The sequence below is a fragment of the Pongo pygmaeus genome, chromosome 2, assembly GCF_028885625.2.
Source record: "Pongo pygmaeus isolate AG05252 chromosome 2, NHGRI_mPonPyg2-v2.0_pri, whole genome shotgun sequence".
Lineage (NCBI taxonomy): Eukaryota > Metazoa > Chordata > Mammalia > Primates > Hominidae > Pongo > Pongo pygmaeus.
In genome coordinates this window covers 47,301,172-47,317,262 of record NC_085930.1, presented here as the reverse complement: position 1 = coordinate 47,317,262, position 16,091 = coordinate 47,301,172, and the positions used below count along the sequence as shown (strand labels likewise).

Here is a 16,091-nt window from a genome sequence, read left to right as displayed (position 1 = left end):
CAAAAAAAAAAAATCTCTCCCTCTCCCCTATTTTTGGGCCAATAAATTGTCATTCTTCTTTTTAGTTTATGAATTTATAGTGATTCCCACCCCGCCTTATTGAAAAATCTACTTGCCAACTTTCATCTCAAAACGACCCCAAGTAAGAGGTGTTATCACTAATAAAAGAATGCTTTTTAATACCTCAAAATATCTACTTTTTTAGAAGAGGTCGATACTGAATTTTCAATTCACATATCCCAGGGGACAGTGTCATTGTTCCTTTTGGAAAAATAAGCCTTTGAGATAGCTGTACATGTCTCCATAATGAAAATCCTCTTTTCCTCAACAATTATAAAACATACACTTTTCAGTTTTTGCTTATGTCATAGTGGCCTGGAAGCTAACTATTTAAACAGCAGTCATGGACCCAGCAACCATTTATATGCCCAGAAGTAATGAATGTTGATTTATGTATGTGAATCTGTTCAAATTATATACTAAGAGTAGAATAGATTGTGAATGTATAAGAATAGATAAGGCAGGTAGAAAATGTATAATATAGATTTTTATAGAATAAAATATTATAAAAACAAAACACTGGGCAAAAATGGAGAAAAGATTGGACAAAAGAATAGATTAGAGTAAGTAATCTCTTTAGTGGAAGGTTCTCTATAAACTTAATAGATAAGCCGCTTATTAAAAACATTGTTATGTTTATATTCAATGAAATTTAAAAATAAGTTAGTATAGAAATTCAGACTCTTGCACAAATGGTGCTCTATGGCTGATCACCCAGGAAGGTTGCCATTATACTTGAGTTCGGGTTACTAGTTTGTGGTTGATGATACTTTCACGTTTACCTTCATTGTCTCTTTTCTGCCAAAAGGAAACTCAGTATTTGGGAAAATGCACTTAAATACAACCATTTTTAATAATTCTATCCTGCAAGTTATAGACGTGGAACTCTAACTTTTATTCCACGAAATATCCTAGGAGAGACCTAGTGAAATTGATTTGCTCATCGTTTGGTGATACCAGGACACAACGCCTTGATAATATATTATCTTCTTTCTTAGCCCAATGTAAGTTTTGCTGAACTAAGGCAAAGCTAGTATTATGATATAACTCCACGTAACCAGCAGAGCCTTTAATTCTGTCTCAAATGACCAAAAAATAAAAAATTCTAACCTATTTATTTTGTGGCCAGCACTTCAGAATTCTCAGGAAATGATTAGTAGGAGATGAGACTCAGTATTGAGAGATATAGAAGTGACATGCTATTGAGGTCAGTCCTGGATTCTGGCTTGATAATCTAGACTAGATACATGTTTTCCAATATTGGCAAATTCAGTGTATTCTAAATTATTGTTAGAGGCATTTCAAAACCTCAAAATGAAATTAATTTTCATTTAAAATTATATTTCAAGGAATAGGCAAGGAAGAGTGATGCAAAAATCACATTAACAACAGGATACCAGAACTTCTAAATGGTTGCAAATCATTATTTTAGATGTTGAGGACAAGAAATGCATGCTTTCAAAGTGCAATGCTTTTATGTGCAGTGTCCAAATAACAACAATTTGAGAGATAAGTATAACTAACCACTTCAGAGGGAGGACTGAAATGAACACTCAGTAAAACTGGGAATAAACAAAATGTTGTTAAATAAAAGTTATTGTTAGTTTTCTTCAGGAGAGAAAGCAGACCTCAAAAGTGGCATTTCATCCACTACTTCTTCATTACTTGTACAGAGAATTCCATATAGCTGTATTAGTTCACCTGTACTAATAGCTGGTGAGCTAGCACCAAACACCTGAGCATGCTTATCTGTGTTTCTTCTTTTGTGTGGGATTGTCTTCTTTTTTCCACATATTTAAGACTCTGAAATAATAGACATGTAACTTTGTTTCTTTTGAATCTTATAAGTCTTATATTTTTCATTATCCATGATGGTTTGGTAAATGTCATTGATGGACTGAAAATAAAGAATGACTTCCTCTGTGGGAAAAATAGCATCCAGAAGTAGATTATAGAAAGTTAATCAAGAGTGTGAAATGTCAAACTGAAATTTTAAAATAGCTGTAATAGTGGAATGTATAAGAAGCATGCCAAGTATAGATATTTCTCTTATTTCTTATGAGCATAGATTAGATACTTAATCATGCTTATTCTGATTTCAGATAATACTGAATACAAACATCTTAGAGAGACAGAATTATCAAACCCCTCCAAACAAATTTAAATTTAACATTTTGGAAAAAATTTCTCAAGGAAGAGTCAAAAACATTGACTTTTTTTAATCTTCGATAAAGGAATGTTAAGGTAGAGCGCTAGTAGTAGCTGTTAAGCAAGTAATGAGAAGTGGGAAACAAGGCTTTCTCTCTTTTCTTCACTGAGGTCTGATAATGACAAAATATGCTGCAACAGAAAATCTTAAGGTTTGATAATGAGATAGGTTCTTAATAGTGAGTGCTAAACACTGAAAGGGAAGTTGTGAGATTACCTTCTACGAAGCTCTTTAACCAGTATACAGTCATATCTTTCTGGAATGGTCTGCATGTGTCAGCGAGAAGGGAAGAAATGACTTCTCTAAGTGGTTCACATTTTCCAGGCACTTTCTCCTTACCTTTCTTTTTCTTAAAACCACTGTTACTCAGAAGCAAAAAAACTGCCAAAAGTTACCAGGACTTCCAAATGTGCTTGACCAGGGTGAAAGCAATAGAAATGCCACCAACATTTTAATGGAGATTAAAGGATCACTCTTAAGTTACCATCATTTCCTATAATAACTGATTTACTACAAACTTGAAATTGTGGATACAGCTGCTGAAATTTTTATTTATTTATTTTTATTTTATTTATCTTATTTATTTTTATTTATTTTTATTAAATAAATTCATAAATAAATAAATTTATTTATTTATTTATTTTTATTTTTGAGATGGGGTCTCAGTCTGTCGCCCAGGCTATGACCAGAGATGTAGTGGTACCATCTCGGCTTCACTGCAACCTCTGCCTCCCAAGTTCAAGCGATTCACGTGCCTCAGCTTCTCTGGAAGCTGAGAATTCACTGCATCTCTGGTACCAGAGATGTAGTGGTACCAGAGATGCAGTGGTACCATCTCGGCTTCACTGCAACCTCTGCCTCCCAAGTTCAAGCGATTCACGTGCCTCAGCTTCCTGCTGGGATAACAGGTGCCCACCATCATGCCCGGCTAATTTTTGTATTTTTAGTAGAGTCAGGGTTTCACCATGTTGGCCGTTCTTGGTCTCAAACTCCTGACCTCAGGTGATCCACCCGCCTCGGCCTCCCAAAATGCTGGGATTACAAGTGTGAGCCATCGCACATAGCCTGAAACAATTTATAATACTTGTGAAGAAAGGGATTGGAGCTTATTGTTCAGTGCTTTGTTAAAAAAATATGCAGTAGACTTTTAGTGGAAAATTTATCACATTTCACTTTCTGTTTGCTGCTGTCAATATTAAAAGCAAACCCATTACCAATATACTCAAACCATTTCCTTCCTATGGCATTAAGTGAAATATTTTTGATTCATCTCCAAAAATATGAAGTTAACATGTGCTGGTGGTATTTGCTATGAAATAAGGGGAAAGGTCCACAGAATGTAATTATGGAAAAATACACCATCAATTCAAACACATACACATGCATATATGCATATGCATGTGCATCAGTACATATTTACCCCCAGGTCTTTATACTTACAAGCACTTTTCTAGGAACTGAAGCTATATAGGTGAAAATATGTTTTTGTTGCTAAAGAGTGTTCACAGGTTGATGGGAAAAATAGACATGAAAATTTTTATGCAAAAAGATGGGTATTGAAGTAAAAGTATATGCAAGGTGTTATGTAAGTTTGCCTGGGACAGTTCTGGTTTAAGCCTGTAGTCTTGGTATAATTATTTATAAGGCCCTTTCACCATCAAAAATGTCCCTGTTTGGACAATAAGTTAAATGGTCAATCTATAAATAGCCATATCAATCAAAGACACCTGAGGTTGTCAGGGAAGATTTTTCCACAGAATAGGACAGAAAATCAAAGAGATTAAGAATGCTTTGCCACAAGTACTACCTGCATCCAAATGGAAATGAGAAATGGGTGTGACTGGCTTTTATTTCTCCCTGGTTTGTCGGAGGGATAGAGTGGGAATTTAAATCATGTTGCGTGAGGAGAAACGGACAAGGCAGGACAATCTAAACCCAGTTGTTGGTATGTGATACACACAAGGGTTGTCATTAAATGAGTCATTAAACTAATAATTTTCTGAAGCTCTGAACTGAAATTTACGGTGAGAAAGAACTAGACGCACTAGGGGGGATTTTAGAAAGATAGATTACTATATGGTTTGGCTGTGTCCTCACCCAAATCTCATCTTGAATTGTAGTTCCCTAATCTTCATGTGTCGTGGGAGGGAACTGGTGAGAAGTAATTGAATCGTGGAAGCGGTTACCCCATGATTTTCTCGTGATAGTGAGTGAGTTCTCATGAGATCTGATGGTTTTATAAGGGGCTTTTCCCCCTTTGCTCAGCACTCATTCTCTCTCCTGTTGCCCAGTGAGGAGGTGCCTTCCGCCATGATTCTAAGTTTCCTGAGGCTTCCCCAGCCATGCGAAACTGAGTCATATAAACTTCTTTTCTTTATAAATTACCCAGTCTTGGGTATTTCTTCATAGCAGCATGAGAACAGACTAATACAGATTAAGATTCAGCATAAGGAAGAACAGAACAGACAGAAGTATCCTACAGTGGAGAGTTCCGTGCCCTGGTGGTATGCAGCAGAGACTGAATGATCACTGTGGGCACCAGATTAAGACCCAGACCATGGGTTATTTAATGTTCTTTACCATATTTTTGCCCTGGGATCTTAGGATTCTTCAGACATGGGGATTTTTCAGTAGCTATTAAGAATTCTGTGTTTGGGAGACCTCAAGAAGTTAAAAAAAAAATGTGGAAATACTATAAGAAAAAATTTTACACAAGCTAAAACCACTCTTGTGACCCACTCTGAACATACACTAAAAGAGACCAGGGAACATAACGCAGATCTCACTGAATTTATTCTTTGCCACCAATCAAGGAAAGGAGCCATTCCACACATAATGTTCAGGAGACATTCCTCACTCAGGTTTCCACTGGTTGGACACATATTCATTTTGAGATTGAGTAACTGCAAATGCTTGCTTACCAGCTTGATTTGCATAGCTCTGAGTTACATACAAATGGGACTCATGGCAAAGCTATCATTAAAGAGAAACAAAGCAGAAGACCGAACAAAGGATACATTCTGTGCAAAGTTTGAAGTTGAGACTGTTTCAGTGATCCTTGTCATGGTAAGAAAGCTGTCCGCCCCTTCCCCCACCTAAAAAAGAATAGCAGACAAGTGACAAAAGAAGGCCCCCTGGAAGTAATATGGGAGCAAAGAGTAGGATGAACTAAGGGCTATACACCTGAAGAGAGAGAAAGGAATTGTCATGGACACAAGGAGATGCCGCCAAACACCCTCCATTCATAGCACAGAGATACGTGATTAGGTTAGAATCACTTACCTCTTCCCCAGTGCATTAAAGTAGGGATAGGTCAGGCCTGGAGAAAGGAATGACATCTTGATGAAACTCAGCTTTCTCAGAGGCCTAACAAGGATGGCAATACAGATAGAGCTAGAATCTTCTCACTGGCCCTTTTGTATCAAATTAGTGAATTCCTACATTTCCAGACTGAAATGTTTTCCAGTAAGCAAGGGAGAAAAGGCTTCTGAAGGCAGTGGAAATGACTTTCGTTCTTTTGTGGGTAAGAGTATATGGGCTTTGGAATATGGGAAAACTAGTTTCAAATCTCTGCAGCTTACGTATTTATGGTGTCAAGTACTTAAATCCCTACATTTTAGTTCTCACATCTGAAAAAATATTGAGCTTGCATATGCCATAGAATTGCTGTAATGATTAAATTACACATGTAAATTGTATAATACACATAGTGTCTGGCACAGGATCATTCACAATAAAATTTTTATTCAATGAGTACTATTATCGCTTTCTGTAACATTCTCTAGTAGCCCTTTCTAAGCTCTGCTTCACTTTACATCATTACTTTTGTCTAGTCCTTGACATTCCACCTGTTCCGGCTTTGACTTGCTTCCCCAGATAGCGTACATCTGTGTCTGCTTCAAAGCCTCATTCTGTTATGTTCTTTAAGAGTTATACCTAGAGTTGGACCAGGTACAGTGGCTTACGCCTGTAATCCCAGCACTTTGAGAGGCCAAGATGGGCAGATTGCCTGTGGTCAGGAGTTCAAGACCAGCCTGTCCAACATGGTGAAACCCCGTCTCTACTAAAAATACAAAAATTAGCTGGGTGTGGTGGTGGGCGCCTGTAGTCCCAGCTGCTCAGGAGGCTGAGGCAGGAGAATCGCTTGAACCCGGGAGATGGAGTTTGCCATGAGCCAAGATCACACCATTGCGCTCCAGCCTGGGCAACAAGAGTGAGACTTCATCTCAAAAAAAAAAAAAAAAAAAAGGGAGTTGTACCTAGAGTTATGTATAAATTCAGTACCAACAATGGGCAAAAATGTAAAATTGTAGAAAGAATAAATGATGTTTAGAGAGTATCAGTCTTGTTCTTAAGTTCTGAAGGTACTCTTCATCTTTTGTAATATTGACCCTGAGACCATTTATGTCAGATGGAAAAGGAACATGTGCTGTTATTTTCTACCTTCCTCCCAGGAGGTTAAAATGACTTGAAGAAACTCAGCAACTTGAGGTGAAGAATCTAATGAGAGGATCTTGAATTCTTGATCTCAAATCTGCCAGGTCTCCATTCACTATTAAAAAGTCAGCCTAGTGAGGATGGCCCTAGTTATTAATTTGATATTATATTACTTTATTTTACCACAGTTAAAATGTTCTCTGGATTAGTATTGACCCTATAGTTACCCACAAGGTATAGAGAGAAGTCAGTGTAAATTCTCTTCTCAACAGCTAAAGTGATCCTTGTCACCAAAACAATCATATGCTAGATCACATGTCAGTGTGACATCGCCAGGCCTTAGCTTCTCAGGATCTACTTGTTACAAGTGAGTTTATGTGGCTTGAAGCATATGGCCTTGATATATGATCCCAGAGCAAAAGGGCAAGGTATTTCAAGCTGGCCATAATTTTATTGACTCTCACAGGCTTGCTTTGTAGTCATTCCAATAAACTAGATGGGAAATTTTTGATGCTCCAAGCTATCCAGTCTTCAAGACTTCATTTCATGATTCAGAATCTAACTAAACAACTCAAGAGTGCTTTTGTGTGACACTGACCACAGGAACAAATAATTGCTTAGTAATTCTCTTTGAGGTAGAAAATTCTAAACATGGAGGAACCATTTCCCCTTAATGGGAGCCAGAAATCCTCTAAGTGCTTGAAATGGCATTCACAAGTCTGAATGGTAAACAGATAAAAACAGGAGCGCACCAGTTGCACAAATGACTTGCTTGTCACAAACTTGTCATTGCAGTAATCTAACATTTCTTTCACAGAGCCCGATGGAAAGTATGGAACAAACAGGCCCTGCTGACGTTTTGGCTCTGCTAAGCCTTCCTCCGAGCTAAAGCATCTGCAGCATCTTCCTGTTCTAGACCCTTTATCTGCTGAAGTTAGCTGATACTGTACATGTCAGAGAAATGTTTGACTATTGCATTAACAAGTTGATGACAAGCAAGTTATTCCTGCAGCTGAAATACTGCTGCTTTTAGCAGGCTGCCATTTTGACCTTCATTTTATTATGCAGAAGAACCCTAACAGAGCAGAGCACTGGGGAGAAACCAGTGTGGTTGCCCCAGGCCCATACAAAGAACACCTGCCTAGGGCTTAGGTATAGTGGTACAGGGGGCATACCAGGCAGGTCCATCAGAAGTATGGATGGGATTCCTTGTAAAACATAAATGTCGTGAATACATTAGACTGTTTCAAAGATTGTTCTTGCAGGGGTAAAATGAACTGCACAGAAATAGATTTCTTCCTGCATCCTCTGTACCCCACACACATGTGCACATACGGCTGTGTATGCTTTATAGAATGATACAAGATGGGAAACTTAAATGAAAATTGTATATACCAGCTCTACACATAGTTTTTGTCAATTGTTGGAGTTCCTGTCATCAGTAGCTTCCGTTAACCTCCTCCTCACTCAGCATAATATCTGGAGTTATCTAAACCTAATCAGACCCATGCTGTTGTCCCCTCAAAAGCACTGTATTTCCATTAGCCTCCTCACAGAAAATTTAGGCAGCCCTTTCTAGGACATCACCAGTTCATTTCCAACCTCAGCTGCCAGCAGGGAGTACTCCTACACTGTGTAACTTCAGCCTCTCGCCATTCTGTTTGAGGAAACTTCCTCCCCTCAGGGACCCATCCTTGGGGATCCTCGAGTGTGTAGTCCAGAGGGTCCCAGCCTTTAATAGGAGTCTTGCCTGTAAGAGAAGACTTGCCTATTGCCCCCTACAGTGTTTCACCTTTGTTGATGCCGTAGGTGTATCAGCACTTGGAACAATAGAGAGTTTGCCCTAAGACTTTGACCTTTTCATAAAACTGAGCTGCTCTTATTCACCGAGGTGTCAGCTGCCTTGTATTCTTTCTAGACGCTTCAGGTCTGTTAAGGGTACACTGATAGTGTTTTGTCTGATTTAAATATTGACGTGAAAAACTTGCATTCTCGTACTTATTTTCTGGCTAGTGCCCCAGGTACTTTCATTTTCAAAAGTTCTGTGTAAAAATGATAATCATTGTCCATCCATGAGAACCAGATTTCTTGCCAAAGTGGTGATGAGGCTTAACTTTCTTTTAGACTTGGCAAATTGCACACATTACTGTCTCCAGGGTGAAATGTTTTACTCCCATCCCAAATATCTCTTGCTGTAATCTATACGTTAGCTTTGTGGAACAACTACCTCAGAGGACAGATGGGAAGGGTGTGAGAAGACAGCCTTATTTTTTTCTACAGAGTTAGGGATATTGTCCCTGGAAAAAGAGGTGAAGATAATTTGAGGCAGCATTTAAAGTTTCTGCAAAAGGAAATACGTGAATAAACAATTTGAATTGTAAATGGAATTTCATCAGCCTTTTCTTTCTAAAGTTCCTAATAGGATTTCCATAATGATTTTGTGTTTTCCTTCTTAATAGAACTTAAATGGCAAATAAATGATACGCTATTTTTGATTTAGAAAAAAATAAAAATCTTTTTTATGGGAGCTCTCTTTTTAAATACACATTAGGGGATAGATAATGGCAAACAAAAAAAAAAGTCTTTCTTCCTATTCAGAGAGATAGCTATCAGTGTGTGTATGTGTTTTTAATATTTATTTATTTGCTTATTTGATCACTTATTTGTCTATTGTAAGGAAATTAACAAAGGAAAGAAGAAAAACACCTCATGATAAATTAATCTCATTAGATACATAGAATTTTAGGGCTAGAAAGGAGTTTGATGATCAAGCTATGACTTTATATCACACTCACTTTAGAAATGCGAATGTATATGAATGTTGAGACCCAAAGATGTTTAATCAGATGAACCAAGATGCGCAGTAGGATTGTGGCAGAGCTAGGCCTAAAACTTTCATTTCAGGCAATACTCCCTCAGAGTTTACATTACATTTTTTAAAGCTTTCTTTTAAACAAAGACAGTCTCATTTAATAATTTGCACTGATGTGCTTAAATCTAATAGGACATTTGCTATTATAGTAACTGAGACCTCACATTGGTTACACCAACTAAGGAATATACATTTCAACAGTTTGAAGACATTTCTTTCTAAGCCGTTTCTTATTTGCATAGGGTAAGGAACCTTAGTTAGTTCAATTAATTTTTATCTTTCGTAAGATTTCAAAGAAACACTTGCATCATTCCTATTTACCTAAAAACATGTTTTTTAAATGAATCTGTTTCTTTAATAAGTATTCACTTAAGTAGGTCATACTGTAACGTTCTTGGCAATCAAAAATCTTTTATCAGGTTAAAAGAAATCTTATTTTTATTCCCACTTTTAGCCATGTTTGAGTTGGTCCTTGTAATTGTTGGTTTCAACAAAACACTAAGTCAAAAAATCAACGTTTGTGTTTATTTTTGTTTAACACAAGAGAAAAAAGTCCATTGATCTTTTTGCAGTTATGATAGATACATACTGTATTTTTCACTTATGCAAAACTTAATTTTTGAGGGTTTCCTTTTTGTTTCATTTCTCTGTTTCGCATTTTTCAAACATCTGTACCATGGTTAGTGGCTAGAGTAGCAGTGGCTGGCACTTTTCTTCCACGTTGTGAGAGAAAGAAAAGTGACTAGAATAAAACCTTGCTTTTCATATGATTGACTTGAAAAGCAGCATTGAAAAGGTATCATCCCTTTCTTTTCTGAAACCAGAGGTGAAACCCACCAGCCAATAGCAGTACTGATACCAAATCACCTGTTGATTCTGTTAATTCATGTAAGTAAAGTCTTTGGCAATGCATGCCTCACTTCATCAACTAAAAATCCTAAATGGCTGATCTTTGTGCATTGGCAGCATCTATCTATATCAACAATATATCCCTCTGGTCACTCAAGGAAGCCTAAGATTCTATAGTCAATCAAGAAATGAATGAAAACTTTTGCTTTTGATTCAACAAAATAATCACTTTGTAGGCATGTTTGGCTGTGAAGTGCTTATTAATATTGGGCTCTATTATCAGAGATAGTGAAGAGAAGATGACACTAGTGCTTTCCTTTACCTCGATTAATTCTAGTTAGGAAAATCTATGGTGTTTGCCTTATACATTTTCTAATGTAAAATATTTAAAACACAGGCTGGGCATGGTGGCTCACACCTATAATCTCGGCACTTTAGGAGGCCAAGGTGGGTGGATCACTTGAGGTTAGGAGTTCGAGACCAGCCTGGCCAACATGGCAAAACCCTGTCTCTACTAAAAATACAAAAATTAGCTAGGCGTGGTGGCACATGCCTGCAAGCTACTCGGGAGGCTGAGGCAGGAGAATCGCTTGTACTCAGGAGGCGGAGGTTGTAGTGGGCTGAGATGGCACCACTGCACTCCAGCCTGGTGGACAGAGTGAGACTCTGTCTTAAAAAAAAAAAAAAAAAAAAATTAAAACACATGGAAGTATAAAGGATAATATGAAATACAAGAATCCAGAACCCAGGTTAAACGAAGTTTAATAATTTGGAACATTTGTTTCTGAACCTATTTTTTATTATTTTATTATAGGTTACATACAGTGAACTAAACAAATTAAGTGTATACCTTGATGAGTATACATGTGACAACACCCAACCCAAGATACAGAATATTTATAATACCTAAGAAGAGTCCTTTGTATGTGCCCCTTGAAGGTGAAATTTTCCAAAGTTTTAACAAAAGGTAAAAAACAAGCAAAACCACTGTAACCTCTATCATCATGAATTAGTTTTACATAAGCCATATATTTTGGTTTATATGAAATGTATTCTTCTGTATGTATTACTAAAATTTATTTATCAGTTCTCTCATTGTTGGACATTATTTTCATTGTTTCCCAATCACAAACAAGACCACAGTTAACATTTTTATAGACGTATATACATAGAAGTAGAATTGCTAAACTTTAAGAAATATGCATTTTGAACTTTACTAAGTATTGTAAAATCTCTCTCCAATGTATTTGTACCAATTTATATTCTCAGTAACAATCTATGAGAGCTTCTCCACATGCTTCACAACATTTGTGATGGTCAGACTTTTTAAAATTTTTGTCAGTCTGATCAGAATTAGATAATATCTAACTTTTTTTTTTTAGTTGTAAGCCATTGGGATTTTCTCTTCTGTGTTGCCTAATTTGTATCTTTTGTCCATCTTTCTGTTGGGTTATTTGTTGTGCTGCTGTTATTTTGGAAGAGTTTTGTTTGGTTTGGCTTGATTTGGTTTTTGGTATTAGTTGTTGCAGTTGTAACATTCTGGATTTTCATATTTTGGGCCATAGAGATTACAAAGATTTTTTTTTCCCAATTTGTAGGTGCCCTTTTAACTGTGGCTTTAGCAGTATTTGTTTTTATAAAGCTTTTAATATTAACTCAGTTAGGCTTATTGATATTTTCCTTCATAATTTGTGCTTTTATGTCATTTAAGAAATCCTTTCACATGCCAAGGTCATTTACCTTTCTGTATTTTCTTCTAACAGTTTTAAAGGTTTCCCATTTACATTTAGATCTCTAATCCTTCTGGAATTATTTTTGGTTATGGTACCCTACATGCACCCTATTTTATTCTTTTTCCATATGGATAACCCAATTATGCCAGCATTATTTAAAAAATTAGTCATTCTTTACTAACTAATTTGTAATGCCATCTTTTGCCTATATCAAATCTGTTTATATGATCTTTATTTGATCTGATGGACTGTTTTTCTATCCTTGTGCTAACACCATAACCCTTAATTACCATAGCTTTATAATATTCTTTTTACTTGGTAAGATAAGTCCCTCTACCTTGTTCCTTTTTAAGATTCTTTTAGCTCCCTTGGTCTTTTGCTATTCAATATGAGTTTTAGTGCTAGTTGGTCAAGTTTGGCAAAAGTCTTGCTGAATTTTATTTGTAATTACATTAACATTAGAAAATAATCTGGGGAGAATTGACATTTTTATAATGTGTCTTGCTGCCCAGTGACATACTATGTCCCTCTATTTGTGATCATCTTCATATCCTTTAATAATGTTTTAAAATTTCCATCATAACTTTCTTGAACCTATTTTGTAAAATTTTTCCTCATATAACTTAGATTCTTACACTATTATATTCATATCTGTTTTCCGTTTCATTGTTTATAGTTATTATTGTTATATATTCAGCAACTTTGCTGAGCTCTCTTACTACTTTGAATAACTAAACTGGTAAATTCTCTTAAGTTTTCTACAGCAACTTATATGTCAGCGGTAAATAATGACAGTCATTCTCTTAAATTCTAATTCTTAAATGTTCAATTTTTTCCTGTCATATTGCGTTACTAAACCTCAGTACAGTGTGAATAGGATAGTCATATTAAGAATATCTATTCTGTTTCTTATTTTAATGGAAATGCTTTAGAAACATAACATTTGCTTGGGATTTTGAGAAATTGAAATTATTGTATTAAGGAAGTTCTTAATATGTTCCTAAACTATTTATAGTTTGCTAAGTGTTTTTAATCAGAAATACTAGTTAAATTTTATCTAATGCATTTTGTGCATCAATAATATGATAAAATTTTCCACTCCTATGTTAATATTTTATAAGATATTAATACATTTCCTGATATTAAACAGTTCTTATATTCTTGGAAAAAATATTCTTGCTCTTGGTGTATTTTTTAATCTACTATTGAGTTTAATTTACTGACATGTAGTATGTTTACATGGGGAGATCAATCTTTAAATTTTATTTTTTTAACTGTTACTGTAGAGTTTTGCTGTGACAATGATATTAGCCTCACAAAATAAGTTAAGTAACATTTCATTTTTTCTATATCTTAAACAGTTTTCATATTATTGGGATTATTTATTCTGAGTATTTGTCATCTGAACTTGGTAATTTTCATCAGTAGGTTGTAGGTAGGCAGACTTGAATATCAGAATATCTGAATAACCAATAACCATAGAGGAAATTTCTGATTCTTCTCTAGTCAATTTTGGGAAGTTATTTTTTTTAAATACAGTTCACAGTTTATACTTCAATTTATTTGTATAAAGTTATTTATATATTCTTATGATTTTTAATTTTTTGTCCTTATGTTCCCCTCTTATTCCTAATATTTATTTGACCCTTCTGCCTTTTCTTTTATTAGACACTAGACATTTTTCTGTTTCATATACTTTTTTACAAAAACTGGCTTTTGATTCTGCTTATCTACTTTATTATTTATTTGTAGTCTAAGTCATTACTTTCTGCTTTTATCAGCATTAGCGTTATTTCCTTCCTTCTATTTTTTTTTCTATATTTTTAGGCCATTTTTCTTTTTCTAGATTCTTGAATTGAATTATTACCCTTTTACTTTTGATAATTTTTATTATCTTTAAAAATGAATTTCAGACTCTAAATTTTTCTCCTGGTTTCTCATTAGCTGCATATCATGTTTTGATATATAGTTTTGTTCAATTTTAAATATTTCATAATATAATATCTGTTTTATTTTTAACCATTGAGGTATTTAGAAGGGTATGCTTTTACTTTGTAAACATATTTGCTCTATTTTTATTATTTATTTCTGAATTTAAATGCATTAAAATAAAATAATGTGTTTTATATGGTTTTAATTGAAAAACTTTTTTTAGTTTATTTTGTGATTTTATCTGGTACATGGATTTTACTTCTGGCTTGAAATCTGTAGGTGGTTTATCTGTTTCTTTAGCACTAATTCTAAAATTCTTTTGTGTATACTGAACTATGTATTTTTCTAAGAAAATATAAAATCGACCTTTTAGTATTTCTGACCTTCTTAGTATAAAAATGGTGGTTAGCATAGCATCTTTTAACTACCTATTAAGTATCAATCTTGTTACTATAATTGTGTATGAAGTTTTAGTTTTACCTATTTGTTTTTAACCATATTCAAAAGTGGTGATCACTGTTTTCTATAATCAATGCTCAATTATATTTACTAATATTTTTAGATATTAGTATGCCTACCGTTATTCTTAGATCCTGTGGCTTCCTTTCTGGGTGCACTTTTCTTACTACTTTTTTTAGTAATTATTTAATGAGGACCTTGGGTAATACATATATTTTATATAACTAAAAATGTACTTATTTTGTTTTTTATCTTAAATAGCAATTTATCTGGGTTTTTTTGTTGAATATTTTAAAGACATTACTCAGTTATATCTTAGACTATATTGTTCTGTCAACTGTTCTTAATTAAGAGAAATCTATCAATCTGTTTTTATCTCTTTATAAGTAATCTGCTTTTTCTCCTGGTAGCTTTTAAAAGTTATTCTGTATCCTTAATGTCTTGTAGTTTCTCTGAAATGTGTCTGGACATGGATTTATTTTGAATTATTAGTCATGAACTCAGGATATACCTATTAATCTCAGGACTCCAATTTTGGAAAATTCTCAGCTATTATCCTTTTCTTTATTGTTCCTTTGTCATTATCTCCATTTTGTTTTTCTGGAATTCTTGTAAGATAAACATTGGTATTTTCTAATCAGCTTACTGATTAGTATCTCAATTGCTATTTCATTTTCAAAAAATTAATTATTCTTGCGACAATTTTTTTCTGAGTGAATTCCTTAACATTACCTTCCAATTCACTCAGTTCTTTCCTTGAAATTCCCTTATTTCATTTATTGTACTTTTATATTAATGAACATTTTTAATTTTTTAAGATTTCTGATTAATTTTTACTCATTCACCTATTCTTATTTTATTTCTATCTGTCTTTAATCATTTCTTGTTCTTTTTTAGGTATGAGTACTTTATCACTAAGCATCTCAAGCATATTCGTTGCTGAGGTCATTGTCAGATAATTTCATAAAACCAAATTTATCTGGAGTGAATGTTACAATTATTGATTGATTTTCTTACCATTACTTGGTTATGCTTTAGAATTTTGTTTTACAGGTTTTGTTTTGTTCACATGTCCCTAACTAGTGGTTTTACAGTTGCCTTTATCTGGGTCTTCTCAGTCCCAATCCAGATCTTACAATGGTAGCTTTCAGCTTCATTCTTATATGAATATTTTATCATAATGCTGTATCTTTATTCTTCCACCTCTCAGGTCCTGCAGCTCTATATAAGCTGTTTCCCCAGGCAGCAGTTGGCCAGATTTTTGCAGCCTCGTGATAAAGTAGTAAGCCAGGTTCAGGTCCACCATTTCAAATGGAGCCTTTTTGACCTCATTACTCTAAAGAGCTAGAATTCGAGGTATCTCGATGTGATTCTAGATCCAGATTTCAGCAGGCCTATGGCTTCAGCACCATGGGCTGCTTTTAGTAGCTTTCTGTAACTAATCTTCTTTTTAAGTCTGACTGTGTTTCTGTGACTTTCACATTTTATATTTCATGGAATTTTTAAGGTAACAATACATCTTGGACAATACTCCCTTGAT

General features: G+C 34.7%; 1 protein-coding gene across 10 annotated transcripts in view; it reads left to right on the top strand.

Annotated features, from left to right (window-relative positions):
• The window catches only part of ZBTB20 (zinc finger and BTB domain containing 20), an 838,685-nt gene that overhangs the window by 558,008 nt on the left and 264,586 nt on the right, over window positions 1–16,091 (top strand). Inside the window, exon 2 of one of the 10 annotated variants that reach the window (XM_063661654.1) lies at window positions 11,242–11,394. The exons of the other annotated variants lie outside the window; for them this stretch is intronic. The gene's annotated coding sequence lies outside the window, so the exon portion shown is untranslated. The remainder of the gene's footprint in view (window positions 1–11,241; window positions 11,395–16,091) is intronic. 10 annotated transcript variants of the gene reach the window in all.